This window comes from Triticum aestivum, chromosome 2A (assembly GCF_018294505.1).
Source record: "Triticum aestivum cultivar Chinese Spring chromosome 2A, IWGSC CS RefSeq v2.1, whole genome shotgun sequence".
NCBI classification, from domain to species: domain Eukaryota; kingdom Viridiplantae; phylum Streptophyta; class Magnoliopsida; order Poales; family Poaceae; genus Triticum; species Triticum aestivum.
Window position 1 is genome coordinate 715,207,584 of NC_057797.1, and position 20,871 is coordinate 715,228,454.

General features: G+C 47.4%; 1 long non-coding RNA gene and 1 pseudogene across 1 annotated transcript; one reads left to right on the forward strand and one right to left on the reverse strand.

Annotated features, from left to right (window-relative positions):
• Positions 1-10,373: 10,373 nt before the first annotated feature.
• LOC123190475 (wall-associated receptor kinase 5-like) lies at positions 10,374-14,312 on the reverse strand (annotated as a pseudogene).
• A 4,780-nt stretch (positions 14,313-19,092) lies between these two features.
• On the forward strand, positions 19,093-19,976 carry LOC123186124 (uncharacterized). The gene is made up of 3 exons (XR_006493561.1): positions 19,093-19,348; positions 19,557-19,771; positions 19,859-19,976. It is a non-coding gene; the product is annotated as an uncharacterized lncRNA (long non-coding RNA).
• The last annotated feature ends 895 nt before the right edge of the window (positions 19,977-20,871 follow it).

A 20,871-nucleotide genomic window follows, 5' to 3' on the forward strand; every position in this document is an offset into this window, starting at 1 on the left:
GTGCATCTACATACCCTTGTAGATCGCTAAGCGGAAGCGTTCAAGTGAATGGGGTTGATGGAGTCGTACTCGTCGTGATTCAGATCACCGATGATCCTAGTGCCGAACGGACGGCACCTCCGCGTTCAACACACGTACAGCCCGGTGACGTCTCCCACGCCTTGATCCAGCAAGGAGAGAGGGAGAGGTTGAGGAAGACTCCATCCAACAGCAGCACAACGGCGTGGTGGTGGTGGAGGAGCGTGGCAATCCTGCAGGGCTTCGCCGAGCACCTACGGGAGAGGAGATATGTCACGGGAGGGAGAGGGAGGCAACCAAAGGCCTTGGGTATGATTGCTCCTCCTTTTCCCCACTATATATAGGGCCAAGGGAGAGGGGGAGGCGCAGCCTTGCCCCCTCCTCCAAGGAAGGGGTGCGGCTAAGGATGGGGAGGAGTCCATCCTCCCCAAGGCACCTCGGAGGTGCCTTCCCCCTTTAGGACTCTTCCCTTTTTCCTTTATCTTGGCGCATGGGCCTCTAGGGGCTGGTGCCCTTGGCCCATGCAGGCCAAGGCGCACCCCCTACAGCCCATGTGGCCCCCCGGGGCAGGTGGCCCCACCCGGTGGGCCCCCGGGACCCTTCCGGTGGTCCCGGTACAATACCGATGACCCCGAAACTTGTCCCGATGGCCGAAACAGGACTTCCTATATATAAATCTTTACCTCCGGACCATTCCGGAACTCCTCGTGACGTCCGGGATCTCATCCGGGACTCCGAACAACATTCGGTAACCACATACAAGCTTCCTTTATAACCCTAGCGTCATCGAACCTTAAGTGTGTAGACCCTACGGGTTCGGGAGTCATGCAGACATGACCGAGACGTTCTCCGGTCAATAACCAACAGCGGGATCTGGATACCCATGATGGCTCCCACATGTTCCACGATGATCTCATCGGATGAACCACGATGTCAAGGACTCAATCGATCCCGTATTCAATTCCCTTTGTCTAGCGGTATTTTACTTGCCCGAGATTCGATCATCGGTATCCAATACCTTGTTCAATCTCGTTACCGGCAAGTCACTTTACTCGTTCCGTAACACATCATCCCGTGATCAACTCCTTGGTCACATTGCGCATATGATGATGTCCTACCGAGTGGGCCCAGAGATACCTCTCCGTTTACACGGAGTGACAAATCCCAGTCTCGATCCGCATAAAACAATAGATACTTTCGGAGATACCTGTAGTGCACCTTTATAGTCACCCAGTTACGTTGTGACGTTTGATACACCCAAAGCACTCCTACGGTATCCAGGAGTTACACGATCTCATGGTCAAAGGAAGAGATACTTGACATTGGCAAAGCTCTAGCAAATGAACTACACGATCTTTGTGCTATGCTTAGGATTGGGTCTTGTCCATCACATCATTCTCCTAATGATGTGATCCCGTTATCAACGACATCCAATGTCCATAGCCAGGAAACCATGACTATCTGTTGATCACAACGAGCTAGTCAACTAGAGGCTCACTAGGGACATATTGTGGTCTATATATTCACACATGTATTACGATTTCCGGATAATACAGTTATAGCATGAATAAAATACAATTATCATGAACAAGGAAATATAATAATAATACTTTTATTATTGCCTCTAGGGCATATTTCCAACATGTAGAGGGATAAAATCATGCAATATGATGAAAACCCCATCATGTTATCCTCAATGGAAACAATACAATGCGTGCCTTGCTGCCCCTACTGTCACTAGGAAAGGACACCGCAAGATTGAACCCAAAGCTAAGCACTTCTCCCATTACAAGAAAGATCAATCTAGTAGGCCAAACCAAACTGATAATTCGAAGAGACTTGCAAAGATAACCAATCATACATAAAAGAATTCAGAGAAGATTCAAATATTGTTCATAGATAGACTTGATCATAAACCCACAATTCATCAGTCTCAACAAACACACCGCAAAAAGAAGATTGCATCGAATAGATCTCCACAAGAGAGGGGGAGAACATTGTATTGGGATCCAAAAAGAGAGAAGAAGCCATCTAGCTAATAACTATGGACCCGAAGGTCTGGGGTAAACTACTCACACTTCATCTGAGGGGCTATGGTGATGATGTAGAAGCCCTCCGTGATGGATACCCCCTCCGGTGGAGCTCCAGAACAGGCCCCAAGATGGGATCTCGTGGATACAGAAAGTTACGGCAGTGGAATTAGGGTTTTGGCTCCGTATCTGATCGTTTGGGGGTACGTAGGTATATATAGGAGGAAGGATTACGTCGGTGGAGCAACAGGGGGCCACAAGGGTTGAGGGCGCGCCTGGGGGGGTCGGCGCGCCCCCCTACCTCGTGGCCTCCTCCTTTGTTTCTTGACGTAGGGTCCAAGTCTCCTAGATCATGTTCGGTGAGAAAATCACGTTCCCGAAGGTTTCATTCCGTTTGGACTCCGTTTGATGTTCCTTTTCTTCGAAACCCTAAAATAGGCAAAAAAACAGCAATTCTGGCCTAGGCCTCTGGTTAATAGGTTAGTCCAAAAAATAATATAAAAGTGAATAATAAAGCCCAATAATGTCCAAAACACTACATAATATAGCATGGAGCAATCAAAAAATATAGATACGTTGGAGACGTATCACTCCTCTTCAAGTGGATCCGATCATTTTCAACATCCGCAAGATCAATTCTAAGTTTTCTCAACAGTGTTTGTTTCATCCGTCCCAAGTTGTCTTTGTTTTCCCCGCCCTCCCACCCTTTTCTTAAAGGACTCAGATTTCTTATTCAAGTATCCTTTTATTGATGGGAAGTCTCTCCATTCTTTTCCGTCAATGTTCTTATCCGGTGATTCTCAGGAAGATACTAACGGAGCTTCAAGTTATCATTCTTCGTTCTCTTTTCTTCTATGGTGGATTCAATGCAAGCTTTCGGTGTTGATCATATTCCTTTCCTTGTTTCAAATGCTTTCTCATGCCGGTGCAGCTCTTAATAATTCTCATCTCGCTATTCAATTGTTTCGGAGTGCTGAAGATATCTCAAAAGATTCAAGTTTCCATTCTTAATCCTTTCAAGCTATTTTGAGGTTCTTACCTTATTCAAGCCATTTAATTCAACCGGTGCAATCTCCCTTTCAAGTAATCATTTCAACGGTGTTTCTTTTGAGTGGGCCCTAACCCACAGGCTTTTTCCCAGGATCTTACCTGACTCTTCTATTTTCCCGGTGTTACTCTTAAATTCTTCTCCAAGTTTGACGTGAGAGTGAATCCATCAGTCATATGCTTTCTCCAAGATCGTTTTCAATTTCTTTTCATCATTGGTTCAACATTTCTATTCTTTATTGTTCTGAAGTGCCTCAACAATTCGTGGTGGTGTTTCTCGTCATCATTCTTGAATTTTGAAGACTGAAGAATATTTTTCTCTTAAATCTTGCTCTGTTCTCTTGAAGATGCGTAGTTCAAGCTTGTTGCCATCCTCTCACAATTGTTTTCGATTGTGAGAATTCTTTTCACCCATCCGGAGCATTTCAGGAGTTGTTTTTCATTTTTTCTTGATCATCCAAAGGCCATCATTTCAGAAGATTTATTCATTCTCAGCTTTCAGCTCTCGTTCTCGAATTCTTCCGGTGCATCGTTCAAGTATTCCCTAATTAGCTCGTGATCTCTTCGTTCACTTGTATCTAAATTCTCTCAAATATCTTTGTTCAATTTACAATTCTTCCTGGTGATTCGTGCTTTTTCCTTCATTCATTTTCAATTCTTACGGTGGTCCGTTCAAGAGTTCTCTTCCTTGGTTATCATATCAATTCATTCGTTCTTTCCAATCCTACCAGCGGATCGTTGAAGACCTTTCTCAAGTTTACGCTGTATCTCTCTTAATCATTTCTACGAGAATAAGTAGTATGCCAAATCTGTTGCTTGTCATCAATTTAAATTGGTGAAGGATATGCATAACGTAATTCTTATTATTGTTTCATCCAAGTGATTTAATTAATTCTTTCCGGAGTTGTTCATCATATCACATTCTCGGTTCGAGATGCTTCATCTTTTCTTTCTGGAGTTCCAAGTTTTCCGCTTTATCTCGTCGTGAAGCTCCATCTAATCAATGCAAGGATTCATCTTATTCTTTTCAAGCTTCTTTTCCTTGCGACCTTCTTTTTAGCTATCCGGAGTTCTTCGAAAGTTTCTTCATGGTGGCTCGTCAAGGATTCTTTCATTTTTCAATTGTTCTTCAAGATCTCTCTCGAAGTTAAGATCTGCCAAGCTATACTCTAAAAATATACATGGTGTTCAACACATGTTTTGTTTTGAGGAGTTCAAGCATTCTTCATCTTGCATTCCAAAGTGCGATTCTTTCTACCTTATCATTTGAGGTGGTGCTATATCATTCTTGACAAATTTCATTCCTGTTTCGCGATTCACATGTTGTCAAGAATGAGGTACTTTAAATCCATCAATCTCTTCATTGGGGTTATCTTGTGTCATATTGTTACCTAAAGCCTTCCCTAAGGAATGTTGCTATTATGGTGCTTATAATTGACCCAAGTTCTGCATTTATCCTCCCGGTGAAATAAGTTTCTCGTCTCCTTGTTGATATCAATCCAATCTATTGCTTCCGTTAGTGGCAGAATTTCACCTCATAATTTTGAGACATTTTCCATAAGCCCACAACAAGCTTGTTCTTTTCCTTGTTGATTTCCCAACAACCCCGTGCAATTCTTCTTTGCAAGGATGCTTTCCAAGTTCATTTGTGGCAGAAGTTGTCATTTTCTTCTCCGTCCCTTTATCCCAATAGTCTAGCTTCTATTCTTTTGTTCTGGAGACATTGTGATGTTGCACGCTTCGACCCATCATCCCATTTTTGTAATGATCATGTTCTTTCCTTTGCTTATCCATTCAACCGGAGTGTCGGGTCCTCCACTCAAGTACTCTCATCTTGTTAAGTTCATGTTCAATTACTTCCATTTACGGTCGGAGTGCTGCCCAAATTATATAATTCTTATTCCTTCTCTATCTCGTTTCAACCAGGGTGGTTTCAATTCCTTCTTGTCCATTGTGATCGTCATTCATAACTCTGCAACCTCCAAGGTTCACATGGTGTTCCTTGTTTCTCTTTTCTACCGGAGTGCTCTAAATTTCGTTCAAATCTGTTGTGTTCTTTCTTGCAAGTTTTCAACCTCTCAAGGTTCATTGGTTTCACTCTGTTGTCAAGAAGCAACTTTGTTTTACCTCTTCAACTCCCATTTTCTCTCCGGTGCCATCCTAGATCCCGAGACGAGATCCTCTTGTAGTGGTGGAGTGTTGTAACGCCCCGAATCCGATGCGCCGGGTGTCTTCCAGTTATCCGCTGTCTTTACCATGTCATTTTCTTGAAGGTTGCATTTTTCCTTGTCATCATCCGCGTTGCAACTGCATGTTTTTAAAACTTGCATCCGTCCGGGTCTCCCAGTTCTTTCCGTTGTCCATCCTAAGCCCGTCGACACTCCCACGCGCCCGCGGCACGTCCGAAATATTATTTTATAAGTGGCCGGAAAATGTTCTCGGAATGGGATGAAAGTTGGCGTGCGGTGTTTTTATGCTGTTAGTAGGTCGCCTGCCAAGTTTCATCGCATTCGGAGTCCGTTTGACGCCCCAACGATTAACTATAGCGGCATTATAGCCGGTCTATTGTCGGGCGTTTTCGGTCTCCGGAAACGGTTGCCGGGTTGCATTCCTCCTCTCTCTTCTCAGTCCAACCACACACTTGACCTCGTTCGCCTAACCCCTCTTTGCACAGTGCATCGACCCCGCGTGTGTGTCCGAAACTCACCCGAACCCGACCCGGGTTGTCGTTACCGATGGATCCGAATCATCCCCAAACATCTCTAAAATATCTCCCTTTTTTTATTTGGACTCCCCTAACCTTTTATTCTTAATCGTCCGATCGCAATCCGATGATCAAATTTGTTCCAAGCCCCCTCTAGGCCATATGCTATTTATAGCAGATGACCCCCTAACCAAATCTGCCCAACCCTAAATTCTAGGGGATTTGTCCCTGCAGCCGCCGCTGCACTCATCGCGCACCTCGGGATCCATCCCCATCCAATCAGTGGCTGCGCCTCCGATCCAAATCCCCTCAGCCTCCACTCGCTGCCAACCACCACCGGCGCCGCCCAAATCCTGCAGGAGCCCGAGCTCCTCTGCCCGCGGCCCCCTCCTCGCTCGTGCCCGAGAAGGAGCGCTCGGCCTCGTCTCCTTGCGCTGCCGTTTGCCACGCCGGCGACCACGGGCACAACCTCCTCGACCAAGCGCCATCTTCCCCGTTAACCACCTTGAGCAGGGCACTCCTCGCCGGCTACCTCTCCTTGGGCCCGAGGCCCTAGCCATCCGCGCCCCGCCTTCTCTACCACCTCGCATCGCCTCCTCCAGCTCCGCCCGCGCGCCACCTCGCCGGAGAACGCCGCCACGCGGCCGGATCCGCTCGTCTCCGCCATCTCCCCGAGTTCCGTCACTGCTGCTCCAGTGTCGTCCCGCCTCCGTGCTTCCTCGCGCTGGGCCCGAGCAACCTCGCTCCCCTGCCATCTCCGACACCGCGCCGGCGAGCGCCACCGCCGGAGCTGCTCCGTTCGCCGCCCGAACCTGCCAAGACGAGCACCAGCAGGGCCGCCTCTCGTTCCCTGTCTGTCTTTCTCCACAGGGAACATCATCGCCACCCCGATCTGTTGTTGCGCCGCCTCCCGTACACGAGCCCCTCAAGTCCCTCTGGCGGAGGTCCCTTGACTCAAGCCGTCGCCCCTCCACCCAGCTGTCGCCGTCCTGCTTCTTCTCGGCGAGAGCCACGCTTCTGCCCCATCCAGTTCGAGTTGGGACGACGAGCGAACGCGCCCCTCCCGCCTGCGTTGACCGAGGCCGCGCCAGGCCCAGATCCCGCCAGCGCCCGCCACGTGCGTGGGCCTCCTTGCCTCCCCAAGGCCCAGCACCCCTTTGTGGTCTGCCAAGCCTGCTGCTTCCACCGAGCTGGGCTTGGCCCATGGGTGAGGACGCGCCCACCCCACCCTGTGCACTAATGGGCCAGTCAGATTCGGCCCGCTTTTTTTTTTCCTATCAGCGAATTTCCTATTTATCCAGAGACTGCAGTTTTACAGAAAAGCCCTTGCACTTCATGCATTTAATAACTCACAACCATGCATCATAATTAAACAAACTTAATATGTAAAATGCTTAGGATTTCATCTAGTTTTGTAATATGCTACTTTCATCTATGTTTATAATGTTTAAATTGCTTTTTGCATTAATTGCATAAATGACATGCTAAAATGCTTTATTTCATAACTAAATAACCGTAGCTCCATTTGAAATAAACTTTATATGTAAATGGGGTAGAAAAATGCATAGTTTAATATGGTGGCATTACTTTGCATGTTTAACAACTCTAAAATTATGTTTAGGGAAGAACAGTAGCTAACTCGAAATATGCATATGAGGATTTTCCGGAATTGTTGTTGTTCTTTCCGGCCTCATTTAAACTTGCTTAAATTTGTAGTTTTCATATGCTTCACCTCTTGCCATGTTTAGAAACATTTAATATTGTTGGTTACATAAACGAGAGAGAACTAAATAATTGATGTGGTGTTTCGTCAATACGCAACTCGTTGCATATTGAGCTCCACTTAATTTGTAGTATTGTTTGTGTAGTTTGCCATGCCATGCTCATTAAATCGGACATGCATCATACTTGACTGTGCATCATGCCATGTTTATGTGATGGTTGTTTACTATGTTGTTTGCTTCTTTCCGGTGTTGCTTCTTCTTGTTAGTTCCGGTAATGTCGCATTTCTGAGGATCCGTTCGACTACGTTGGTTCATATTCTTCATGGACTCGTTCTTCTTCCTAGCGGGATTTCAGGCAAGATGACCATACCCTCGATATCACCTTTATTTTTGCTTGCTAGTTGTTCACTCTATAGCTATGTCGCGCTACCTACCACTTGTTATATCATGCCTCCCATATTGCCATGTCAAGCCTCTAACCCACCTTCCTAGCAAACCGTTGTTTGGCTAGGTTACCGCTTTTGCTCAGACCCTCTTATACCGTTGCTAGTTGCAGGTGAAGTTGAAGTTTGTTCCATGTTGGAACATGGATATGTTGGGATATCATAATATCTCTTATTTAATTAATGCATATATATACTTGGTAAAGGGTGGAAGGCTCGGCCTTATGCCTGGTGTTTTGTTCCACTCTTGTCGCCCTAGTTTCCGTCATACCGGTGTTATGTTCCTTGATTTTGCGTTCCTTATGCGGTTGGGGTTATGGGACCCCCTTGACAGTTCGCCTTGAATAAAACTCCTCCAGCAAGGCCCAACCTTCGTTTTAACATTTGCCACCTAAGACTTTTTCCCTTGGGTTCTACAGACTCAATGGTCATCTTTATTTTTAACCCCTGGGACAGTGCTCCTCCGAGTGTTGGTCCAACCTGGGCGATGTCCGGCGCCCCCTGGGCAACAAGGGTCTATGCCAACCCGACGTCTTGCCCATCCGGTGTGCCCTGAGAACGAGATACGTGCGACTCCTATCGGGATTTGTCGGCACATCGAGTGGCTTTACTGGTCTTATTTTACCATTGTCGAAATGTCTTGTAACCGGGATTCCGAGTCTTATCGGGTTGTTCCGGGAGAAGGAATATCCTTCGTTAATCATGAGAGCTTGTGATGGGCTAAGTTGGGACACCCCTGCAGGGTATAAACTTTCGAGGGCCATGCCCGCAGTTATGTGGCAGATGGGAATTTGTTAATATCCGGTTGTAGAGAACTTGACACTTGACTTAATTAAAATGCATCAACCGCGTGTGTAGCCGTGATGGTCTCTTTTCGGCGGAGCCCGGGAAGTGAACACGGTCTTGGGTTATGTTTGAACGTAAGTAGTTTCAGGATCACTTCTTGATCATTTCTAGCTTCACGAGCGTTGCGTAGCTTCTCACCTTACTCTTATTTGTGTATGTTAGCCACCATATTTGCTTAGCGCTTGCTGCAGCTCCACCTCATTACCTTATCCTACCCATAAGCTTAAATAGTCTTGATCTCACGGGTGTGAGATTGCTGAGTCCTCGTGACTCATGGATACTTCCAAACAGTTGCAGGTGCCGATGATATCAGTGCAGGTGATGCTACCGAACTCAAGTGGGAGTTCGACGAGGACCTTGGTCGTTACTATGTATCGTTTCCTGATGATCAGTAGTGGAGCCCAGTTGGGACGATCGGGGATCTAGCATTTGGGGTTTATTTTCCTTTTCTTTTGGATTTGACCGTAGTCAGTCTTTGAGTGTATTTGGATGATGTATGAATTATTTATGTATTGTGTGAAGTGGAAATTGTAAGCCAACTCTTTATCCCCTTCTTACTCAGTACATGGGATTGTGTGAAGATTACCCCACTTATGACAAAACCACCATGCGGTTATGCCTCCAAGTCGTGCCTCGACACGTGGGAGATATAGCTACATCGTGGGCGTTACATCATTCCTCCGTCGTCATAGCCAATATTGATGTACGAGAGAGGGTCCTCCTCCTCCATGATCATCCATATCTTCATCCACGGGGGCGACATGATCAGCCATCGGAACGGTTCGACCCGCTTCTTCATGTGGTCCCCTCTCACCCAACACGGCAGATGGTGGTAATTGCGTAGGTGGGGTGATCATACCTTGCATCGGTATTGCCGTTGGTGTTCTCCCGGCCACCTCCACACGAAGAAGATTCTTCGACCACAACATCAGCCAATTCTTACATTGGCCATGATGTATCGGTCTCTCGTCATCCTCTCCCCCAGTTCATAGCGGAGGATCCAAACCCTCGTAGTCCGCTTTCACACTTGCGGGCGGCTCGGTGTTGACCCTAGTTCTAGATAGTGGGGGCACTATGCCATTGTCGAGTCTATATATAGGTGTTGAATGGCGGCTTCGGTTTTTCTGATGTATGTTTTTGTCATGCCTTTATTAATAATTTAATAACGATGGATGTGTGCATGTTTGGATGCAGGGGCCAGGGGTTAAACCTCTTTTTTTTAAACTTATCTTGTATTTGGATCTTTGCGGGTTATGTGCATTTTTGGTGTGGAGAAGTAGGATATGAACTATTTATGGTTGTATCGCCTTATCACCTTTTGATTCAATAAAATTTCTTGTATACAAATAAAATATAATAAAATCTAGTACTATAGAATAATAATAGTTATTGAAACCTATTTTAAAATATAAAAATTAATAGAATATAATCAGCCTTGAAGAGTTGCACATTTTCTAAAATACAGATGTAGTATGCATGTACGAATTAGACTTAAATAGAACGAATATCCAATAAGTTTTGTTGTTGTTGAACAGACATCACACATCGAATAGATTAAAAAGTGATTTGTAATTTATAAGTTGTAATACATGGTAACAAGATTCCGAAGGAACGTAGATATTACACATTGTAACAAGGTATAGAAGGAACATAAGTATCTTCAGTAGGTTTAACCGATTACAATACATGTTTTTTCTCACCTTGCATAATAGGAACTTCTAGGGTTTATGGGCTGGTTCTCACTCTCGCCCATAGGGTAACCACTTAATTCTATTTCATACCCATCAGTAGTATCTCCTCCAAGAAGGTTTTCTACTCCTGTCTCGACGCTGAGCTGTACCCAGGGATGCAGTGAAAGTTTTCTCAATCTGTTGAGTTCATCGGCAACCTCTTTCATGGAGGGTCTGTTGTTGCCACACATGTCTAGGCATCTCTTAGCCAGGTCTGCAATTCCTCTCAACAACTCCATGCTCTCTTGGCCTTTCACGTGTTTCACCAACACAGCTTCTAGATTATTCTCCTTCATTGCAGACAAGAAAATCAATGACAAGCTTCTTTGCTTCTCAGACCCCTCAAGCTTCAGTGGCAGCTAGCCTGTGAGAATCTCTAGAAGAATAACTCCAAAACTGTACACATCGCTTTTGTCTGTTAACTGGCATGTTTGCATATATTCGGGATCAAGGTAACCGCAAGTACCTTGAACCATTGTGACAAATTGCTCTTTGTCAGATGGCGCTAGTATGGAGGCTCCGAAGTCTGACACTTTTGCCATGTAGTTATCATCAAGCAGGATGTTGGAACTTTTCACATCACCATGAATTATTGGGGGAGATGCATACGAATGCAAGAAGCTGAGTCCTTCAGCTGCTTCATGAGCAATCCTTAAGAGAGTGTTGAAAGATATTTCCAATGCTTGGTTCTTGCCATGGATAAGCTCAAATAGTGTACCATTTAGGACAAACTCATATACTAGAATTGGAACTTCCACCTCAAGGCAACAACCCAAGAGTTTGACAACGTTCTTGTGATTGATTTGGGACAAAATGAGCATCTCCTGGCCAAATTCCTTCTTCTGTCTCTCGTCAACTACTGCACATCTTTTAATTGCAACCGGCATGTTCTTTATTATACCTTTATAAACCGTCCCATGGCCTCCTTTTCCAATTATTCTGCCACTGTCGAAGTTGTCGGTGGCATGTATGAGTTCTGCTTCTGAAAATACATTGAAAGCCAGACCTTTCTCCGATTTCATCTTATCAAACAAAAGCACGCCTCCATGCTTACGGAAATACTCCTGCTTAACTTTATTCAGTTTCCTCTTTTGAATTATCATTTGTCCCCAGAAGATAGTGATCATGACGATAACCATCAAACCAAATAATCCCATTTGTAACTCCTGATAATGTCGTTAGATGAGACAATTATGTTTTAGATTGAGGTGATGAATAGTGTAAAACATAGTTAAAGTACATTAACCAAGATTAGATCCATGGCTTTCATGGCATTGCAAAAAGTGTGACGAAGTTAATGGTCTAGCTAGGTGACCTCACTTGTTTGGATGTTACCTATTATGAAGCCGATATTAGGGTTGCATGTATTGCTTTCAGTGACATATTTTTTGCCAAGTCGACAAGAACAACGGTATTTTCCAACAATATTGCGACAAAAGCCATCTGAAGGGCATGGATTGCGGTCGCATTCATTAACATCTGTAGCAAATTTGCAAAACAAAATTTTAGATAAGGTAAAGGGACCCCTACACCCAAGGTGCAGTTTGATGGACATTGGTGCATATATACATTGACAGCCGAAATTAATATGTACCTTTGCATCCGTCTTGAAGATAAGGGTTGCCTTCATAACCATTGGTGCAATTGCAGGTGTACCCTTGGTCATTGGTGGAATCCACACACTTGCTGTTGGCGCTGAGGCATGCGTAAGTACCGGTTGTATTCTGTTTTGCAGTATCACATGACTTCACATCTCTTATAGCCCAGTCAAGAATCATAGGCACCCGTCCGTTATATGTGTCATTGAATTTGTTTGTGCTCACGTACGTAGTGTTGAACTCAAATGCCGCTGCCTCCATTAGTACCGCATAGCTGCAGCGGTTGAACTCCCAGATTTGACTTGTGTTAACTGATGGCGAGAAAGTTGTGTCGTAGTAATACATCCTCTTTGGTATTGTGGTCTGGGAGCAGCCCATACCTGAGCAGGATCCGTCCACCAAGTCTGACAAATTGCGGCATGTTGCGACGCCCAAGCCCTGGTAGCCCGTGCCATCGTAGTCGGATATCAAGGCGAGGGCGCTGCACCCGATGACCGTGAACCTGTTCTGGGTGTCGGAGAGCCGGTAGGGAGAAGAAGGATCTCCACTGAACCCCCCGGACTGGCCAAAATACTCCATGCTCCCGGTGGAGGTGTTATAGCAGTAGCCCAAGATGTAATTCAGCACCCGGGCTGTGCCTTGAGCCAAAGAAATGTCGAGCACCTCAAAGGCGCCACTGAATGGCTTTGGGATGCCATCTTGGACCTCACAGCTGAGGTCGAAGGCTTGTGTGAGCGAGCAGCCTGGATCGATACCAATGGGTATGGTATCTCAACATTTCCACACTGTCGCCGGCACTGTGAGCTAGGAGCTGCAATTCCAGGTGCATACTGTGCTGCAAGCAATACGAAACCAAGGCCAAGCTGCAAGAGCATTTGCATATTGTTGGGCTGCAGAACAAGTAAACACAAGACTGTCAACTAAATCGACACTTCGTTTCAGAAAATAAAACAACCGGTTGCAAGAAAAATGGAGGCCATGTGGTCAGATAAATTTGGGGATTACTCTAAATATACAGACGCAAGTCTGACCTAGTATCCCGAGAGAACAGAAATGAATTCTTTTGCTATGGAAGTCTTAACAAATTAGGATCTGCTGTTCGAAGCAAGAACAGATTCAGTCAAGCAAGTCCTAACGAACGCTGTGGTTCTATGTTAATTAATGAATCAGGGAGCGAGCCTCTGTTTGTCTAAAGATCATCTAAGCCCTAGTTAAAAGCTTGTTGCGTGAACTACTAGACTCTGCTTTAAGAAAATCTACAGTAGCCGGAAACAAGGAACGATAGGCCGTCCCTCGATCCCGATTCATCGACCCGGAATCGGATTTGGGAACGAGGTCAGATTCGGTACGATTCGATGAAGATTCGGCGTCCCCGCAGCCTGCTCCTCGATTCAGGTTCGAGGATCCAACAGCCAAAACGCGAGGCATAATTTACTCACGCTGTCGTTTCTTTTCTCAAGGACTCCTCGTTCTTCCTCCAGTCCATTAGTTGCAAGGGATCCATTAACAGCAAGGAATGCTGACCATCAGGGAGTCATCGTTCTTCAGGAACTGCGTTCCTCAACCCATGGTACCGTACCAGATTCATCGTACCCAAACGGATTGGATCACGTCCCCGCTATAAAATAATCGTTCGAGAGATGTATACCCTCGTTGTATCCTATTTTTTTCAACCACCGACGCTCATCCCTCGTTCCCGTTCCTCGTTCCCACCGTACCGGAAACATGGCAACTAACTAACACAAGGGTGAGGAAGTTAAATTTAGATAGCTATTTAGTGTTTGCCGCTAGCTGGCGTCGGCAATTCAGAGTCTTGGGAACAAATATGTATTCGACTCGTGTTTCTAGCATTCAAACTTCCCGGAAATTGAAAAACGAACTGAAAGCTTGTAAAAGACAATTTGTAGAGAAGATACTGATGTAAAATTCACCTGAAACATGGAGGGATTCGGTGCTCGTCGAAGAGAAGAAGTGTCTCGAGCGATTTACTTGTGCTTCAGGATCTGCCTTTCCTAGGACACCGAGAGGCGAGAGTAGCATGCCAGTTTCGAGCTTTGCTTTCTGTAGTTGTGTGATGAAGAACTGCGGACGACGGCTCGAGTTTTCTATGTATGCACACAGAGAACTCTTGACGTCAATGGTCCGTCGGGAACCAGTCAAGGACAGCAACATGGCCCAATGGCAGACTCGCGGGGGTCAAGTCTTTGCCGTATAGTAGTAGTACTATTCCCCAGTACAGAACTATCTCTGAATCTTCTTAGCTAAAAGATTCCCCGACGGGAAGTCGGGAATTCATGATTCAACACCCACATACCGTAATTTCAGTTAAAATACTGAACTGGAGCAGCAGAGCAGGGCGCGCCTACAATTCAATTCATGCTTACGTCGCGCTAAATCCTCCAATATGGCTGGCTGTATTGGCTGTATTCGATGGATTAGCTGCTGGAAACTTGTTCTGGATTCCCGAATATTCGATGTTTCCCCGTTCCATAGGCTCCACACAGAGTTGATTATCGAAAAAGGGTTTTCCCCGCTTTGTATTCCAAAACAAATCACCAAAGTACACATCGCAATGCTGGAGCGAGTAGCACAACAAGCCCAAAGAAAAAGAAGAAGAAAAAATGCCAACAATGGCAGCTCGACAAAGCGCGGATGACCCGTGACCGTTGCGCCCTCCGGAAACAAACCACCACAACCCAAGGCTCCGAACTACCGCGAACTAAGCAGCACCTCCAAGAAGGGATGCGACGCCGACGACACTGCTGCCCGGACAAGTCCTAGGGTTTCCCCAATACGCGGAGGGAGGCGGGGATAGCTACTCCCGACGCCCTCTAGGAAGGGATAGTGGCACCCGCCGGTGTCACTGCATCGGAGCCGGACGAACCGGCAAGGATTTCTCCCGCACGCCAAACCCCACCAGCCAATCGGAGCCGACCAGCCAAACCACCGCCCAACTATGCGCCACGACGGTTGTGCCGCCACCAACACCGTCTCGCTGCAAACACCATCACAAGGCCAAGAAGAGCGGAGAGAAGATCTGTACGATGGGAGCAGCAGCATCAAGGCCGAGCGGGAGGGAATCACCTCCACCGCCGTCGTGCGGGAGGCCCGCGCCTCCGGCACGGTCGCAGTAGCCGTCCGGACATGGCAGCGGGGCATACCAGGCCACCCCTGGCCCGGCCAGGCCCGAAACGGGCCCGCTAAGCCCTGCCGGCCACGCTGCAACAAGCTGGCGTCGACGCCGCCAGCCCCCGCCGGTCATCGTTGCTCGCCACCGCCTCCTAGAGGCCACGCCGATGCCACGCCTGTCGCCGGCCCGCCCCGACCCAGATGGAGCCCGAAGGGCCCAGATCTGGGTCGGGCGGGCGCCGCCAGCCCGTGCCGCCGCCGCCCAGAGCTCGCCCCCACCGCCGCGCAGGACCGCCGCCGCCTAAGGACACCGCCTGGAGCCGCTCCGTCCCGTGCCGGAGAAACCCTGGATGGGGAAGGGCTGGGGGGCGCCGCCACCAACGCCGCCCGAGCCAGGCCCGAGGCGGGCGCCAGTGACGGCGGCGGGGAGGGGGAGGAGGGAGGGGACGTGCGCGGGTACGGAGGGAAGGCGCGGCCGGCCGCCCGCGGGGGCGGCGCGGTCGCGGACGAGAGAGAGACGCCCCCTCGTTTTGTGTTTTTATTGTCGCAGAAGTGGCCTGCCACAGAGTTGATTACAACCGAAACACATCCAGAAAAACGATCCATGCACTTATTAATGGAGATGTCGTCTCTGGCATAGGTGCTCGGGTCTCTTACGAAAGTTATGCTCGACTTCGGTATGGGCTGGTGGCGAATGTCCTTCGGGTGTGGTTTTTCCTTGTTAGAGGCGCCATCGAGGGGATCCGGCACCTCTCCCTGCTTCAAGTTCTTTTCTCCAGGTGAAAATCGTGTGTAATGGTGGCGTCATTGGTGTCATTACTTTATTGGAAGTATTGCCTTGGAGTCAAGTTTGATGTCAGAAGCACTTGGTTAGTGATGGTGCGGTGGATCTGAAGCGGACAACGTTTTGGTGAGCTTGGAGCCGTTGGTGGTGCATCCGTCTGGGGCCGGTCGTTGGTCGACGGGAGTGCAGCAGGAGCACCCCTCGGCGGCATTTCTTTTAACGTTGCTATAATGGAAAGATCTTGCCTTCCAACTCTAATCCTATTTTAGGTGTGCACTTTTAACCTTTTGTCATATTATTTTATTTATCCCTTCATTTTGTTTCTTACTTTGATATGACCAATCACCGGTGTTCTAACTTAAACTAATCACATGTGGTGGGCACTTGGAGCACACGCGACATGCTTGCAGCGCTAGGCGAGTCAGGTTGGGTGCCCTCTCGTGATCGGAGAGGCACATGTTCGCTCCTCTTTCGTCGGACATGTAGTCTCTCTTCAGTGACGATGATGTCCTCAAACATGCTTGTGGCGGTCTTGTCCAAGATGACTGAGTGGTGCTCTTTGGCGAGGTTGAAGCGAAATCGAAGTCGCCGGGCCGTGTACACGGTGAGTGATGTATGATGCTGCTGCTTCTGTCTTTCGGTTCATGTTGTGTCGGCCTTTAGGTGTTCATGTATGTCCTCTTGTGCTCGAGCCCTAGCTTTGCTAGGTGTGGTGTGCTCTTTGTAAAGGTTTTAGTTCGGTTTTTCTCAATTAATCGAGCATCGGTTTCTTTATCACTTTCTCTTAATAAATAGTAGCAGTTCTCCTTCTATCTTTTAAAAAAATTGTAGACAACATACTGATGTAAAATTCACCTGAAACAGGGAGGGACTTAGTGTTCGTTGAATAGAAGAAGTGTCTCGATGGATTTACTTGTGCTTCAGGATCTGTCTTTTCTAAGACACCGAGAGGCCAGAGTACCATAGATAGAGAAGTCTAAGAGTCGAATAGAAGAAGTTTCGAGCTTGCTTCTTTATAAACCTGGGCAAACGTTAGCCCGGACCGGGCTTGTAATAGCCCGACCTTCATTTCTCAAGTCTGAGCCTGGCCCGAAGCCCAAAATACTTCTTGTTTTCAAACCCAAGTCTGGCCCGAAATCAAGCCTGAAGCCCGAAAGCCTGGCCTGAACGCTGTTTTTAAGTGTACAGATGTGCAAGCCCGGCCCAAAAAACAGAAAACTGAAACCTAAGCCCGGCCCAAACTATTTTCCAAGCTGCAAAACAAGGCCCAAGCCCGCCCCGGGTTTTTTGGGCTGGGCTCGGGTCGGGCTGTCCATGCCCGGGTTTATGTGTGTAGTTGTGTGATGAAGAACAGCCGACAACCGCTCAGGTTTCCTATATGTATATATACATGGAGAACTCTAGACGTCAATGGTCTCCGTCGGGGACTAGTCGAAGACAGCTACATGGCCAAATGGCAGACTCACGGCGCCCAAGTCTTTTATCGTACTTTCTCCGTTCCGAATTACTTGTCTTGGATTTGTGTAGACTACTAGTATTTCCCAATAAAGAACATCTCTGTATCTTCTTAGCTAAAAGATTTCCCGACGGGAATTCTTCATTCAACACCCACATACCGTAATTTCAGTTCAAATACTGCACTGGAGCAGCAGAGCAGGGCGCGCCTACAATTCAATTCATGCTCACGTCGCGCTAAATCCTCCAAAATGACTGGCTGTATTGGCTGTATTCGATGGATTAGCTGGTTGACACTTGTTCTGGATTCCCGAATATTCGATGTTTCCCCCGTTCCATAGGCTCCACACACAGTTGATTACAGCCGAAACACATCCAGAAAAACGATCCATGCACTTCATTAATGCTCTCTCCTGCTTCCGTTTGAGCGTCAACTAAGATACATCCGTTTAAAAGTCAATTAATATGAAGTGGAGGTAGTAACTAAATAGATACATATTATCCTTCAAACAGGCTTTCATCTTATTTTATAAATAAACCAAGACACATATAACCATATCAGCATACATCTTGTCAGGAATATGTACTCATCTAGGCCTAATGCAGATTGTGAATTTGGAGACGGTGCTACACAACACTTACACGGTTTTGCCATCAGACTCTATTCAACTAGAGTTAATACACATATTTCTAGGTAAATGTTAATCTGCCGACATTCACTGGGAACAGCTTCCAGTGAACGACTCTGGGGCCGTTAGACCGAGAGCACCAATCTTAATGCACACTGAGTTGCCACATCAGAAAAGAAATAGTTCTCTCTGGAGTGGCCTAAGCGCGAACGCTCCCAAATGAAATGGATTTGCCCAGCCAATGTCCGCTCAATTTTATTCCTCACCCAAATCGCGACCACAGGGAGGAGCTCTGGCCGGAGGAGGACGCAACCACGCTCCTCCTTGCGGGTGACCGGGACTGGGTTGCTCATGCCGGCGTGCACGGCGGGAGGCGACGGTGCCACGACACCAGCGGAGGTTGTCGTTGTGGCGCTCCATAGCCAGCCTCTCGGAGTGGCTCCCACGGGGCATAAGAAGCTCGTCTGGGTTGGCTTTTTTGACCGGTCAGTGATTGGGCCGTCAACCCAGATATTTGAGGCAGCATGCCATAGATACTCTAAGGGCGTGTTTGGTTGCAGTAGTGAACAGTACCTGCGTTGCATACACATCTTAACCCAGCCTGGCTCTGAAAAAACAGCCTCATATGCGACATCTGCAAGTTCTTTCATTGCCTGCATATGAACTTCCTGTATTAGGGGAACAACTTTGACATGTTGTTTGGTTGCCTGAATTGTCTCGCCGCATACAACTACACGTTGTTTGGTTGCCCGCATGGGCAGGGCGGAGTTGGGCCCCGGGCACCCAGGGCCCAGGCCCGGGGCGTGGAAATTCTAACAGGCTACTATATATGTGTGTTTTTTCTGCAGGCCCGGGGCATGGAAAAGAAGAAAGCCCAAAGCCTGACGGGCTGTCTCGGCTGGAAGGATGAAACGGACGCACCAGGCCACGATCTAACTCCGACGTTCAGCTCGTCGCAAAAAAAGGGAAACGTCCAGCGCTCGCTGCCGCCACGACCTAACTATCGTCATGCACGACGACACGAGCACGATCGCATCGCGCCGTGACTCCAGCGCTCGCGCCGTCGTCCATCAGCCGCCTCCGCCCCTCCCACTTTCCTCCTGCTCCCGGGCTCGCGGCCACCGTCCTCGACTCCTCGTGTCCTACGTTCGCTGGCGTGGACTGTGGAGCGCCATCTGCTAGTCTGCTGGCTGCTTGATTGCCGCATCATGGTATTTTGGGCGATGATTTTCTGGTTTCCTGTGATGCTTTCCACTTGTAGTTCTGTCCCACGTTCTACAATGTTAATGTGAACTGAAATTTAATTGACATAATATGTCTGTATCAATGTATGTATACAGAATACAGTCATATATGTGGGGTGTTGTTGAACTCAAAGTGTTAAGCTGATGTAATGGCCAATTTCATTTGATATTGTAGAAAAAGAAGATGAAGAGATTTTTTTTCACCAGTGTCTGCCATGGGGGTGTCTACACCCATCATTTCAGATGGAGGGAATCAAGCTGCTGAGGGGACAGAATCAACACGACAGACAGAAACAACCGTAGATCTATTCACAAGTATTGATGATGATGATATTGTATATCGCTTTCAATCATATAGGTCTCGCAAAGGGCATTTACCTCGTCGAAGTGGTAAGGTTTAAGATTTCTATCAATGATAATTGTATCACTCACTGTTTATGCCATCTCTTATGAAATTTTGCTTTTGATTTCATGAAGGTGTTGGCTCTTCTTCCACTGTTGATGAGGTTATGCGAGGCACTGATGAAGCAAACCATTGATTTGGTACTCTTTTTATCACGTACTGTTCTTTGTAGTTTTTTTTCATGTTTTTATTAAAAAATTGTAATTATGTTTTTATATATTTAGTTGTACCATTAAGCATTGAGTTTAAATTCTAAATTTTTTGTGCGATTAAACCATATTATGTATGGGGTATCCTTTGTGATAGCTAAAAGCCTTATGGACGTTATGTTTTTCCCTCGTGGTGAAATTTTTTTTGGGCCCGGGGCTTGCTTCAATCCTGACTCCGCCACTGCGCATGGGGTATGATTAAGAGCTACCACTTATACTTAGCACACAGGGTTAAGAGCCAACAGAGGAAGGGGGAGAAGAAATGCAGTATGCGCCGGACCATGGCGATTGCGGTGGATAGTGGCCGTGGCGCCGTGTCCGACATGACGATCCTGGAGTCGTGGGCGAGCAACCCCGTCGGTGGCGCGACGAGCGACACTGTCGGCGCACTAGTTGTGGTGCTCGTACAAAGACAATCGCCAGAGGAGTATACAATGCTCGCGCCATGGTATCGTCAGTGCAGTGGACGAGAGAGGAGGCCGAGATGATTGACGCCGGAAACGACTCCAGTGTAGTAAGACGAGAGAGAGGAGGCCAAGATGATCGACCCCGTCGGCAGCGCGGTGAACTGCAGTGTGCACAGAGGGAGAGGACACAATAAAATAGTGTGCGCGCCATTGCAGCGTCAGTGCAGTAGGAGGACGACAGAGAGTAGGCCAAGATGAACGATGCCGGAAACGACTCTAGTGTAGTAGGACGTGGGCAAGGAGATCAAGGGGAAGGGCATCGGCGTCGAGAGGGACAAATAGGAGGGCTCTGAGCAGAGGACAGAGGAGCTCGACATGGCGGCGGCAGTGCAGTAGACTATTGTTCAAAGAGAGATGAAGTTACGATCGTCGAAACCAAAAACTTACAACACGAATGTTGTGAGGAACTGC